The sequence below is a fragment of the Trichosurus vulpecula genome, chromosome 4 (assembly GCF_011100635.1).
Source record: "Trichosurus vulpecula isolate mTriVul1 chromosome 4, mTriVul1.pri, whole genome shotgun sequence".
NCBI classification, from domain to species: Eukaryota; Metazoa; Chordata; class Mammalia; order Diprotodontia; family Phalangeridae; genus Trichosurus; species Trichosurus vulpecula.
The window spans coordinates 100,534,385-100,540,628 of NC_050576.1; the positions used below are offsets into that span (position 1 = coordinate 100,534,385).

At 38.5% G+C, this 6,244-nt stretch overlaps 1 long non-coding RNA gene across 1 annotated transcript; it reads left to right on the plus strand.

The window, feature by feature from the left end:
• Positions 1-228: 228 nt before the first annotated feature.
• On the plus strand, positions 229-1,810 carry LOC118845764. The gene is made up of 3 exons (XR_005010145.1): positions 229-262; positions 651-824; positions 1,620-1,810. It is a non-coding gene; the product is annotated as an uncharacterized LOC118845764 (long non-coding RNA).
• The last annotated feature ends 4,434 nt before the right edge of the window (positions 1,811-6,244 follow it).

Consider the following 6,244-nt stretch of genomic DNA (forward strand, 5'->3'; position numbering starts at 1 on the left):
TCACCATTGTCTAATAATTATTTTTGCATTTTATTATATTCAACTTCTTTATGACAAACGTATGTATACATGTGCTATTTTTTGAACTTTTAATTAATATAAAATGAATAGCCATATGCCCCGCTTTCCAAGAAAGTTGAAAATTTGTCAGTTTAACCGAGGGGAAAGAATTCATCTCTAAGCAGTGTCCTATTCCCTTCTTCTCCTCTTTTTCTTAATAGATGTACAACATAAGAACAGGAGTAAGCCTAGTTACCAACAAGTAAGTGTCTGCCTGAGAACTGTGATGTCTGAAGCTTAAAATTACTGCAGGGAGTCCATGCCTCTCCTTCCCTCAGGCAATCTACATGATGCCAATGTAGCCAGTGAAAAATTCAATACAACTAGGTTTGAAGTCTTATATGACAAAAAATTACCACTTGGATTTTTTTCCACCAAACTGACCAGTTATTTGATTAATTCAACTGCTGTTTGGGCATCATATAGACATAATTTTAAAAATATTCAGAAGCCTTTCGTTGCTGGATTTACATCCCATTTCCTATCCCTTCAGATTCTGAAAAGAAAAGAAGTTACAAAACAAACTATTGGATAAAAATCCTAGACTTCTTACTAATTCATAACTATGAGCCATTTTTCAATTCCTGCAGAGAGAACCCTGTTAGGAACAGCTGGAAGGAACCAACTGCCAATCCTCAACTGGCACAGAGATTTCTGGAACTCCTTACTCCAACATTCTGTCCTGTTGAAGACTAATCATCAAAAATATCCCACTTATTTCTGAAATATCTGCAAAGATGAAAGATTCTTCATTTGTTACACAGGTATCAACTTTTTTCCTCCTGCATCCATGGGACTATTTCTATGCATAACTGGTGCCACCATTTATAGTTGTACCAAATTCCCAATGCTGCAACCACAGTAAAAATATCAGTAATTGGGCAGGAAGCAACCAAGTGTAACAAGCTGGATTCCTACTGCATATGAATGCTTATGGGCAAGAGCACAGCAGCAAAGAAGAAAGCTCTAGAACAAGAGAGAGGAATAGATACTGATCCCTTGCTCTAGTTCACCTAGGAAACATCAAAAGCAAAGGCAACTTTTTAAATGATTCCAACCATTATGAAAGCAGTCATGTGAATAATATGTACAAACAGAAAAAAGGATTGAGACCTAGTCCATCATTTTTGTATTGATCATTCTTGTGCTTTTATCATATGCTTCATGGTTGCTGCAAAATCAATTTTCTTTTTAGTGGAAACATGTTATTTTTCTTTCCTAACCTATGAAAAGGAAAGGAGAGATACCTATCTATAAACACTGGACGTTATATCATAGACTTACAAGTGAAAAAACCAAAAAAACTCAACAACCAGGTTAAGAATTCAAATGTGAGCCCACATTCACACCCCTGTCATCAGGTTCAAGATGAGATTGTAGAGGTCATTCAACATGGAGGTTTATTAAATTTGTTTCACAAACATACAGTTCTTTCAAGTGACTTTAGTTGTGTTCAGATCTCAGGTGGTCTAGCTGGTACAGCAGGAAATGAACTTAGAACTGTTTCTCCGATACAATGTGCCAAGTTTGTTTTATGTTCTCATCTTGTGTCACTGCAGATTCTCATCTGATGACGTGTTCTTACTATGTGCTGGTTTACATATGGTTTGCCATCGAGAGGCTGCTGGGTGACATAGTCAAACATGCTCATCATTATCATCAACATTGATTGAACAGCCATAGGAACATATGTCACTATACTAGAAGGTATAAGATTTTTAGAATGGATAGAGACATGGTATTTGTTTTTAAGGAGACAGTCAAGTGGGAAAAATAAAAGCAAATTCATTTGCATGTAAGAAATTCATCCTGACACATATAAACTACTATAATATTAAGAAACCTTGTGTTTGATGCTTGAAACTTCCTGGAGGAAAAGAAACTAACATGATGTCTTATCATTTTTTATCAATTTTTATAATGTGTAGAAGAAAACTCAGAGCAGTTCAGAAGGAAGCATAGAAAAGCAGGGATGTTTTTGAAAGTAACGACTAGGATTTGTTATAGCTTTTTTTTTTTAGAGCAAGCAGTATAGAATAGAAATTCACAATTTCATATAGAATTCCCTTTTCTCTTAATGCTATGTCCATGAAAATGTTCTATACTCAGATTTTTAAAATATAAAAAAAAACCATGAGTCTTAAAGGAGAACAATTGCATGGTAGCAAACGGGAGGCATCTGATGACTTGATAGCTTCAACAAAGTAATAAAATTTAGGGAGGTCTGTACATGCGGGTGGCAAGTACATTTGCTTAAGGAACAGAGCAGGCAGAAGTCTAACAGAGGATGAGATTTATTTCTTTTCCAAAGACTAGCTAACAGAGAGGACCTTTGCAGTATCATTAGGAAATAGAATTTAAACTAGAACAGGGCTCTTTAACCCGGGGTCTATGAACTTTTAAAAAGTACTTTGATAACTGTATTTCAACATAATTAGTTTCCTTTGTTATCCTATATATCCAATGTCCCACCACCTGTGGGGCATAGTGAATGGAGCACTGGATCTGGAGTTGGGAAGATTTATTTTCCAGTGCTGCCTCAGACATGTACTAGCTGACTGACCCTGGCTGAGATACTTAACCTCTATGGGTACCATGATAGTACCCACATCACAGAGTGGTTGTGAGGGGCAAATGAGATAATATTTGTCAAGTGATTCGTAAATTGTAAAGAGCTATTATCAATGGTATTATTTATTAATTTAATGCCACTAAAATCATTATTCTGTGAAAGGTTTCACCAGACTTCCAAAGGGGCCCATAACATGAAAAAAGTTAAGAATCTTTTTATCTAGAAGATGACAGAAATATATTAAAAGATTTTAAGGAGGAAATGATGCTGTCAAAAGTGTGTTTAGAGTTAATTTTGACAGAAATGCAGGAACAATTGGAAGAAGGCATAGGAAATAAATGTAAGAACCACATGATAAAGAACGCATAGACCAGATTGAAGGTTACTTACTAGAAATCTGTAAGGGATTTTGATGAGGAAACAGAAGTCAATGAAAATATCCAAGAAATGCTGTGCAGAAGGGAAATGGTAGAATTATGTTTACTAAATAAATGAAGAGATTAAAGCTAAATCCAGAGTAGAGAAAGAGTAATGGCATTAACAACAGTTACAGGAAAATGGGGATGAGGATAGGGAAGGAAAGATTCTGGAAGCCATCTTTCATATGCTCAGGTAGTAGTGGGCAGACATTTTGGTGTCTGAGAGGCAGCCAGACCATTGATTTCTCCATCAGAGGAGCAAGGTTCCAATCCTGACTTTGCTAATCTCTGTTTGTATAACCTTAGGTAAGTCATTTAATGTATCTAAGCCTCAATTTCTTCATGTATAAAATAAGAGACTTGGATTAGCTTATTTATGAGGTACCTTCCTACTCTAAATCTTGTGACTTAAGATTTAATTACACAAGAAAAAACACCAAATTGACAAATATCACCATCTAGTGATCCTATCCGTAAGAAGGGATATTCATTAACAAAACAAAGGAACATTTCAAATATAAATCTAATGGCAAAAACAAATGCATTGTGAAATACAGACTTTCTTTTTATGATCTCTTATGGGGGCTTAATTAATTTAGCTATTCAAGGCTTGTAATTATAGAATGTCATATCTAGAAAAGACATAATATCGTCAAATATCCTCATTTAACAGATGTGGAAACTGAGACCTAAAAAGATGAAATGATTCGCCTAAGGTCATAGAGCTAGTAAGTGGTGATCTGAACTCAAATCCAGATGCACCTCTAAGTGCACCTTCTCTCTCCATGGCCTGATGCTTATCACAGTCCCACTATGTTTAAAGATATCATTTAGCAGAGTGCCTGGCATATAATAGGTACTTAACAAATGCTTGTTGACTTGAAGAGAAACTTTTGTCTTCTCTGAATTCATGATGTTGAAGTTGAGTATAAATTTGTTATATCCTCACCCTTCCAGTCTCAGAAAGAGGCAATTCTCTTTGCTGAGGTGAACCACTGCATACTACCTTTGATCCTACCAGCCTGCACTCCTTTGGATTTCTGCACTATACCCTAGCAGCCTTCAACCAGGAAAATTATTTCAGCCCTAGAACTCACACTTCTGAAGTATTCTCTGCCTCTGGGCCCTCCCTCTGATTGGAAGGCTCCTCATAGAACCTCCATTTCAGAAAGGTGCCCAGGCCAGCCATCTCTTCATTTCCCTCTAGGTGGCACTCTTCTGGACTTCCCCACCCCAAATGAGACATCAGCTTCTTTTTATGTGTTGTCTTCCTTTTTAGAATGTAAACACCTTGAGGGCAGGGCCTGTCATTCTTTTTGTTTATATTTGTATTACTAGCACTCATAATAGGGCAGCTAAGTGGCACAGTGTATAGAGTGCCAGACCTGGAGTCAAGAAGACTCATCTTCCTGAGTTCAAATCTGGCCTCAGACACTTACTAGCTGTGTGACCCTGGGTAAGTCACTTCCTTAACCCTGTTTGCCTCAGTTTCCCCATCTGTAAAATGAGATGGAGGAAGAAATGGCAAACCACTCTAACATCTTTGCCAAGAAGACCCCAAATGGGCTCATGAAGTTGGACCCAACTGAACAGCAGCAACACTCATCACATTGTCTGACACATAGTAAGTGCTTAATAAGTGCTTGTTGATGAACCAAATCTATCCTGGCAACTCTTCTTGAGAAAGGAGCACATCATCCCTGCTATCACTAATATCAACTGTCTCCAACAGGTAGGCAATCTCAAGAGCCCCATGCTTTCAGGCTAGCCCCTACATACATTATCAAAAGGAACAACCTTGAGTGGAGATGTGACTTAGAAATCACTTCTGGGGATGCCCAATATTTAGCACAATGATTTGACCTTAGTAGAGTAATTTATGTCTTTCTTAAATCTCTCGAGACTCTGAACCCCAAATGGCACCTAGACCCTAGGGTCTGTCACTGACTCAACATTTTTTCCTGGTTCTTTTCCTATATGTTTGACTATCCCTTCTGTCTCCTTTGGAGTGTCTTTATCCAGGTCACACACATTAACTCTAGGAATTCCCTACGGGTCTGTCCTGGGCTCTGTTCTCCTCTTCCTTAATATCTCATTTGGTGCTCTCATCAGCTTCCATGGATTCCATTTTCTCTATGCAGATGATTCTCAGACCCTTTTATCTAGCCCTTGTCTCTCTCCTGACCTCTGGTCTTGTATCACCAGGTGCCTATTGGACATCTTAAATCAGATGTCCCATATACATCTCAAACTCAACATGTCTAAAACAGAAATTATTATAGTTTCCCCCAAAGCCTACTCCATTCTAAAATTCTCTATTACAATTGAGGACAATACTATCCTCCTAGCCACCTACACTCATAACCTTATTGTCACCCTGAACTCCTTACATTCACCCAACATATTCAATCTCTTGCCAAATCTTGTCATTTTTATCTTCATAACATCGCTTCTACATTCTCTCCTTTTCACACAAACATTGCCCTGGTGCAGACTCTCAGCACCTCACATCTGGGCTACTGCAACAGCTTTCTGTTTGGTCTCTTAAAGGCTGAGTCAATAAATATTAAGTGCCCACTATGTGCTAGTAACTCTACTAAGCTCTTGGGATACAAAGAAATCCATAAGACAGTTCCTGCCCTCAAGTAGCTTACAATCTAAAGGAGGGAAGATAACACATAAAAATAAACTGAAAAGAGGGGAGAAGGGTACCCTGAGTGGGGTCATAATGAAGTCCTGCAGCTGGGGTGGAAAATGATCTGAGATGTGAATTACAGAGTTGATTTCATCTTAGGGGATGATGAGTTTCTGGAGATCATGAATTCCAGGAGATCCAGATGGGAAAATATGAGGTGAATGCTCTGTTGGAGGATTTGGGAAGAGCTCTCTGAAGTCCATCCTCTATCTGCTCCAAGCAGAGGGAGGGGCCCCAAGGGCAGGAGGTGCTGAGGAGGTGTGAGTTTTAGAGTTGACTTCATCTTGCAGAATGATGTGTTTCTTGGGATCCTAAAGTCCAAGAGGCTTCCTCAAGTATCTTTTCCATTCTAGTGTGTATCCTCCACTCAGCAAAGCTATCTTCCTAAAGGACAGGTCTGACTATGTTACCCCACACACACACACACACACACACACACACACACACACACACACCCCTCCACTTAATTAACTCTAGTGGCTCCTGTTACCTCCAGAA